Raw genomic sequence first — 8,411 nt, 5'->3', positions numbered from 1 at the left:
GGTTAAATGTCTGGAGCCATACAATATGTTACTTTCGGGGATTTGACTGCTCTGCTACAGAATTCTTGCCACTCTACAAGCCATCTTTATGCACAGGGTAAGTTCGGATGGCAAACCTTTCGACAAGTGCTCTCGCTCAATTCTCCAGATTGCCACCAGACTGACTGATGCAAAGATACATGCGACCCTGGGAGCACAGGTCAGCTCTACCCCAGGCTGGAGGGAGAGTGTGGGAAAGTCAGAAAGAATGCCACAAGGTGTTCCTACAGTTTTTTACGTTGCCTTTTTCTTGACTTGATGCTTGCCCATTTACTGTAACCCTTTAACTGTTTTCTAGAGCTCTGAAAAAGAACATTCTATTAGTTTTTGCTTGTTGCTTAAAGCTTGTGTGGGAGTGCAGAACCCTGGAGTGTCTCACTCCACCATCTTGGTCTCTTGCTTTCTTTTGATTAATATTTGCATGGTACATCTTTTTCTATCCTTTAACTTTCATTCTTCTTATAGCAAATTATTTGAAGTGAGTTTTCTGTAGACAGCATGGAGTTAGGTCATACTTTCTAGCTTGTTATTTTGACCCCTTATATTTAATGCAATCATCGATATGTTAAGGGTTAAGTTTGCCACTAATCTTTTGGTTTGCTTGTTTCATATATTTTCTTTCTCTGTTTTCTTTTTTCCTGCCTTCATGTAGGTCACCTGAGTATCTTTTAGAATTTCATTTTGATTTATATAGAGAGTTTCTGAGTGTATCTCTTTGTATAAGTTTTTAGTTGTTGTTCTAGATATTACATTATACATGAATCCCATCACAGTCCACTGGTGTCCACATTTTATTGGTTCAAGTGAAGTATAGATTCAAGTGAAGAAGTGAAGATAGGAATGTTATCTCCATTTATGTGTCTCTACTATCTCGCTCTATAATATAATCATCTTAAATATTTCCTTTGCACTCATTTAGAACCACATCAGACAGTGATGTGTTATCATTTTTGATTCAACCATCAAGCATAATTTACAAAACTGAAGAAGAGAAGGAAAAGGTACTGTATTTACTTACATTTTTTACCGAGCTTTTCTTTCTCCCTTTTTGAAGCTCCAAGATTAATTTTTTTTATTATTTCTTTTCTTTTTAGAGACTTTCTTTACTATTTTTTAGGGTTGGCCTGCTGGTGAAAAATTCTTAGTTTCTATTCATCTGAAAATGTCTGGATTTCCTCTTCACTCCTGTGTGATATTTTCCTTGGATATAGAATATTGGGCTGGCCATTCTTTACTTTCAGCCTTTGAAAAATATTTTGGCACTTTTTTGGCTTTCATGGGTTCTAATGAGAACTCTGCTGTCATTCAAAAATTGTGTCCATTATAAGTAAGATGTTTGCTGCATTTGAGATTTTTTCTATGTCTTTGGTTTTCAGAAATTGGTTGATAATGATGTGTCTTGGTTTGATTTCTTTGCTATTATCTTGTTTGGGATTCAATCAGATTCTTGAATCGTTGGTGTATACTTTTGCCAATTCGGTAAGTTTTTAGTTATTAATAATTCATATACTTTTTCAGACCTGCCCTCTCTCTTCTCTCTTTCTCAGATTCTGTTGACACAAATATTAAGTATTTTGTTATAATTTCACATGTTCCTGAGGCTCTGTTGATTTTTTTCAGTATATTTTTTCTGTGTTGCTTAGATTGTGTAATATCTATTGTTCTCTTTTCAAGTTCACATATTTTTTTCCTTTGTCCTCATAATTCTTCTGCTGAACCCGTCCATTGAGAGTTTTATTTTGTTCTATTTTTCAGTTCTAAAATTTCCATTTGGTTCTTCTTTATATATTTTTTGGTTTTCTGAAATTTTCTATTTTTCGTTTGTTTCAAGTGTGTTTGTTATTGCTCACTGAGGCATTTTTATGATGGTTGCTTTAAAATATCAGATAATTCTAGCATCTCCATCTTCTTGACATTGGCATCTGTTCATTGCCTTTAAAAACTTAGAGCCAAATTTTCTTTGTTCTCTGTCGAATGAATGATTTATATTGAAACTTGGGTTTATTTTGGGTATTGTGTTTTAAGACTTTAGATCTTATTTAAATCTTTTGTTTCAGGTGGCTTTCTCTGACAATATCCTGGCAAAGGAGGGGGAACACTGCCTCATTACTGTCAGTTAGGGGTAGAAGTCCGAAGGTTCCTTGCCTAACCACCATTGACATCTGAAGGGAAGAGGGGTTCCACATTACTTTCAGGTGTGGTTGGGAGTTATGGCTCTCTATGAGGCCTTGGATGGGAGGGGCATGAGTGCCTAGTTACTCCTCCACATGTGGTCTCTACTGATGCCATAGGTGTTGACCTAGTTATTGATAAACAATAATTAAACTCCTGACTCTCTACTAGGCTTTCTCTGATACCACCCTTCAGGTGCAAGAAGGGGAGAAGACAAGGGAGGTGGGATGTCTCATTATAGTCTCACATGGGTGAAAGTCTAGACTCTCACATTTGGTCTTTGCCAGAGTGGGTAAATGTTGGGTCACAGTTATTTCCTGTGGTGTTTGGCTGGAATAAAGCCATTAATATCTACACATGCTGTGTGTTGATAAGCTTCCCTTTCCCTGGTCCTTTGGTCAGAGAAATTGAGCTGTTGTCAGGGCTTTTATTGTCTGAATCTCTTGGCATTTCCAGATAGCCAGCTTCTCTCACTGTCATTTCTTTCCTTGGGTTCCAAGTACACGTTTGTTCTATCTTCTATAATGAAGAAAATAGGAATTAAGGATGGTTTTGATTACTGAATCATTATACAGATACTCTTTTTTGCATTGTGGTATATTGGAGTACACAGAGGGAAATACCTGAAATCTCTAAATTGTAGCTGCCTTGATTTCTCATAATGATTGTATAGACTTTATCTTCTGCCCCTATGATTGTAAAAATCTTGTCTAACTAACCTTCATTTGTACACATTTATTGAGTTTTTCAACTCTAGAGTCTTGTAATCACTAAAGAGAGCCCTTAATATTTATTATTGAAGAGTCTTGGGTCAGCCCAGAACTAATCCACCTCAATTCCAAAGTTATCTTGATAACTGAGACTGGATCTAACCAAAATGGGCCCACCTGACATGTGCAGTAGCTTAGACTTTAATCTACAAGTCACCAATACCTCATTATAATACTAAAAGTCATGCCCATTATCATATTAAGGCCACCATTTTCTTACATACATTCTGTGACTAAGCAAGTAATCATCTCCACATGGTCAATAATTAGATCACCTCTAATTACCTCATCTGGATCCACTGAGCCCATTATCCTAAAGTCTGCCCATCTTTTAATTCTATAAAACAATCAGAATTATAGCAGTTTGGGGAGAACAGATACCGGGCTGTTAGGCCATCTGCTCTCCTGCTATGTGCCTAATAGTAAACTTTTTCTCTTCTTGAACCCACGGTGTCTCAGGAATTGGTCATTTGGGTGCATCGAACAAAAGTATCCACTGCCTTTGTCTGGTAACACTTCTTCACTTCCTTTCAGGGTCTTGTTATGTTTATTTTACATATAATATTCAGGATTTTCATTGTACTTAATGGGAGGAGGAGGAAAAGTACATTTACTCCATTTTCCCAGAAACAGAAGTCTAAGTATACTTATATACAAGGAGACTACTCTGCTTAACCATTTTTTGAAAATTGGTAGACAATCCTACAACAAAAAAATGGTTAATAAACAGTGTGTACTTTTCCTGTGCCTGAGAGCCTGGACTATAGGTATGAACTCATCTTACAGGTGAGGAACATGAGTATCAGGTCACACGTTCCCACAGAAAGTAAGTAGCCACGCTGGGAATCCAGATTGAGGACACCCAAAGCAAGCATTTTTAATTCCATCTCTTTCTAATATTTTTAATTATATGAAATATATGAATATATTATATATTTATCATATTTTAATATTATTTATATTTAACTAGAAACATGTTTTTCTAGTTATTCATTTCTTTGGAATCCCCATCTGGATGAAATGCTCTACTTTGGGCCCATCTTCTACAGGTTATTTCATAGAAGGCCATATGAGGGAGAGGGACATATACTGGAATTGACTACCTTGAGCAAGTTACCCAACCTCTTCTCTCACATTCCTCACTTATAAAATGGAAATAATAACTGCCCTGCCTCACAGAAATGTTTTGAGAATGAAATAAATTGGTATTTGCAAAGCTCCAAGAACAATCTCTGGCAAAGTAAATACTAATTAAGCCCTTACTATTATTTTTTCCAGGTCCTTACACAGATGGTTGCCTTTCCTGGAAATGTCCTCTGTAAACACTATTGAAGAGAGTTTTCCACATTTATCTTGTGGAGCAGCCTTCCTTTGACCGCCATGTAGTTCATGTCTTCCTTCCAGTCAGTCCTCTGCTCAAGTATTTCTTCAGAGACTAATCCTTCTTACCCTCTTGGAAATAGTTCCCTCTATGGTCCTTATCTACCTTTGTTTTCCTTCTGGCACTTATTGCTCCTTGACTTTACATAATGTATTTGCTTGCCTGCTTGACTACATTCTGTTTTAGTTTCCTAGGCTGCTTAAAGCAAATACCATGACATAGTTTGACTTGAACAATGGTAGTTCATTGGTTTACAGTTTTGAGGATAGGAAACTGTCTAAATCAAGGCACCACCAAGGCAATGCTTTCTTCCTGAAGACTGACTGCCAGCAATCCTTGGCTCCTTTGCCACATGGCAGCATCTGCTGGTCTGTCCCTTCTCTTCAGGATTTATTACTTTCAGATTCTTGTTTCCATGGTTTTCTTTCTCTTCCTGTATTCATTCCATGTATAAAGGACTCCAATAAAAGAATTAAGACTCATCCTGCTGAAAAAGAGATCAAACTTCAATTAGATATATGAATGAAATAGATCTGGTTAGGACTAAGGTAAATCAGAATTCAGGGTAAAGGGTAGTGTTTGCATATATACATATTTTGTATGCTGTCACATTTCATTCTTTTTCCATGTGAGTATCCCGTTATTGCAGCACCATTTGTGGATTTTTTGTTTGCTTGTTTGTTTGTTTTTTGTTGGTTTCTTTGGGAAGTGCATAAGCCGGGAATCAAACCTGGGTCTCCCGCATGGCAGGTGAGAATTCTACCACTGAACTACCTTCACGCCCCTAATATTGTTTGTATTTTAAAACTTCAACTTTGGTGTGAGACCAAAGGAAGAGATGGTTATTTTGCTCTAAGTTTAAATTTTCTGTCACATACTGTCTAATTTAACCTGATTGGTCAGTTTATTTAAACAACCTAATTCCATGGAAACTTGAATAGGGAATGAGAGCTTGTTATTTCATAAAAGTTAATGTAGTACCTGATATATTCTAGGGTATTTTGTGCATAAAATAGAAACATATTTGCGAAGTCCCCTTGAGGGACTTGGGAAAAATGTGGAAATATTAAACTTTCCCTCCTTGGAATTCCAGATATTCTCTCAAGCATTAGAGACTCCCAATTTGATAAGCTAAGTTCTTGATCTTGACACTCACCCATATGAAACTTATTTATGCAATGGTGAAGCTAAGCCTACTTATAAGTTATCCCCAGGGAATTTCTTCTGTGGCTTAGATGTGGTCTTTCTCTCTCTAGGCCAAACTCTGTAAGTAAGCTCACTACTCTCCCCACTATGTGGGACATAACTCCCAGGGAGTATGTCGCCCTGGCAATGTGGGGTAGGACTCCTGGGAATGAGACTAGCACTGCCATCATGGAATGGAGAAAGTCTTCTTGATGTAAATGGGGAAAAAATAGAACAAAATAAAGCTTCAGAGGTTACAAGATTTCAAATAGTCAAGAGATCATTCTGGAGGTTGTTCTTATACAAGCTTCAATCAGATATTGCAAATTGGCACAATATGCCAGGCCCCAACCAACAGTATTCCTGAAAATCCCAAGAATACCCTGGGTTCTAAGACTTCATAAAACTTTTACATAGTTTATTTTTTCAGGAACTTAAGGTCTCCAGATTGTTTCTAGGTCAGATAAGCCCTGCAACCCAGAGGTACCAGTCTTTCCAAGAACATGAACCAGTTTCATTCTTCTACCTCATCCTTTTCCAGCAGGAAAAAGTTAAAATGGTCATTGCCAAGATATCCCTGAAGACTGAGAGAATGATCAAATGGGGGGGGGGGGAGGTGTAACTGAGAAATTAAGACTTAACAAATGATTATGACAACTAATTCATTGCATAGATATTTCTTTTTAGTTGCTTGTGTATTAGAATAGCCAGAAGGGAATACCTGAAATTGTTGAGCTGAAATCCAGTAGCCTTGATCTTTAATAATGATTTATAACTAAATGTCTTTTATTGTGTTACCATGTGGTTTTTTTGGGGGGGGAAAGTAATTCTTTATTAATTAACATTTACACCAGAATTAGAAATATCAGTAGAAAAATAAAATTTAAATAATTTTCTATTGTATGAAGATTTGATCATTTTTTGACTGTAGCAGTTAGTGAAATAATCTAATACAAAAGTTAAGCTGATTTTAGTCACAATCAGCCTTACGGAGTACACACACAAGAAATGCTGAACACAAAACCTTCTGCATGTGGATAGCTAATGGCACCAGAGCTTCACATTCCAGGAAAGTGTTCCTTAGGGAATGTTGGTTTGCGCTGCAGTGTAATAACTTAAGACCAGAGCAGTCAGAAAGGACATTGAAATCAAAAGCCAACATATAATTTAAAAACCTAAAAGACCAGGAAGGATTTAAAGGTAATTATATGCATGGACTTTTTGTCACTAGTTTAAATATTTCTACTACCAAAAAATAAGTTAATAGCAGACAGTGGAAAGTAGGTTGGAGAAAGAGAGAGACATCTTTCTTTCGGAATAATCATTTATACTTTTGTATATGGACTTTAAGTTTTCACGAAATGCTTTCAACTCAAGATCCTCATATTAAAAAAAAATCATGCAACCAGCTTTTTGGTTGTGGGCTAGTTTCTTCCCCCCTGCATTAAAAAAAAAAGTGGGTGCACAGCTGAGGGAAGGGGTAGATTTCATATGTCTCTAAGAAACTCAGTTGGTCAAAGTTCTCAAAAATTAGCTTTGGTAAAATAAAATGTTCAACACAAATACCAATATTCTTCCCTCTAAACAATCACCCTCATATAATTGCATATTTGAGGCTGGAAATATAAAAAATAATAAAAATGAGGAAGAAGAGACATTCTTTATCATTCAAATAATTTCTCCCTGAAAATGTATTTAAAGCTGCATAGTTCAATCCACATTTATCCACAGGGTAATATGTTTCATATAGTGTGATGGATGAAGCATTTAATAATCTGAAGATACATTTTATATTTGAAGGTTTTAAAAAAAGAGCGGATAATCAAATATATGAAACAGGAGAGAAGAGGGAAACGATACTTTTCAAAATGACTTAATTTCTGTGTCTTGGCTCTAAAAGAAAAATAGCCAAATATTTCAGTCATGGTTCAACAGTAGTTTGGGGAAGGGGCCCACCAACTACAGGCCTACGTGTTTAAATCGTTTGTGAAGTTGTATTCAAAAGCATGTTTTAGGGAAGAACTCTAACAGGAGGCATTCTTTAGTAGAGATGCCCAGAATCCTCTCCCATAATAATGGCTACATTTCCCCAAATTTCTGAAACTGAAGGGGGTACTTTTCCAAATAACAGCTCTTGAACTGAAAAATGGAGTCTTTAAGTATTTGCTCTGAAGAAAGAGTTGAGCATTGGAGAGTAATCTTGTTGGAGAATTTGTCAGGACGTTTGTCTGCAATCCAATTTTACTTACTTTCTACCTAGCCTAAGAATATGTGCATCGCTATAATTTTGATAAATGTTCTAATGGCCATTTTAATGGTCAAAAGAAAAGTAATGAGATCCTTGTGTAATTTTTTTCCTATAATTTTCCATGGTAAGTTGGTTCTCCATGCTATTTTTAATCAGAAGCTAGAGTGTGCATACTGTTTCGGATGGAACAGAATAGATAAGTTCATGGGCACCTGTCCTCCAGCCATGAAAAGTTACTTGCCTTTAAAAACGTTGAATTTAATTACCAAAAACTACTCTGAAAACATAGAAACAATAATAACAACAACATTGATTGTATTCCATACAAAACACTTTAGGTAATAAAAAAATAATATTTTTCATTTTGGAGATCACAGTTTTCAGGCCTTTTAATGAAAAAGAAGGCTAAGCAATAGAAGAAAAATTAAAACAGCTAACATCAGGTTTAAAAATGCTGGCATTTAGTTGTTTTGAAGGGTATAAATTCTCTTGAAGGAAAATGTTAAGGGCAGACTGGAGCATATTTGAAAATTAAACTTTAGGCACCCTCTGGGCATTGACAACCAATATTGCAAAAATACTACAAAAGTGAGAAGAGATGTCAGTAGGTAACCAC

The 8,411-nt window shown here is 36.1% G+C and overlaps 1 protein-coding gene across 5 annotated transcripts in view; it reads left to right on the top strand.

Moving 5' to 3' along the window:
• CCR8 (C-C motif chemokine receptor 8) overlaps positions 1 to 8,411 on the top strand; it is an 84,593-nt gene that overhangs the window by 26,259 nt on the left and 49,923 nt on the right. Inside the window, exons 6-7 of one of the 5 annotated variants that reach the window (XR_013162848.1) lie at positions 2 to 97; positions 959 to 1,633. The exons of 3 other annotated variants lie outside the window; for them this stretch is intronic. The gene's annotated coding sequence lies outside the window, so the exon portion shown is untranslated. Of the gene's footprint in view, position 1; positions 1,634 to 8,411 lie in introns of those variants that run through there. One more of the 5 variants, XR_013162847.1, reaches the window with a different exon arrangement.

The sequence above is a fragment of the Tamandua tetradactyla genome, chromosome 15, assembly GCF_023851605.1.
Source record: "Tamandua tetradactyla isolate mTamTet1 chromosome 15, mTamTet1.pri, whole genome shotgun sequence".
Taxonomy (NCBI): Eukaryota; Metazoa; Chordata; class Mammalia; order Pilosa; family Myrmecophagidae; genus Tamandua; species Tamandua tetradactyla.
This window is presented reverse-complemented; position numbering and strand designations above follow the sequence as displayed.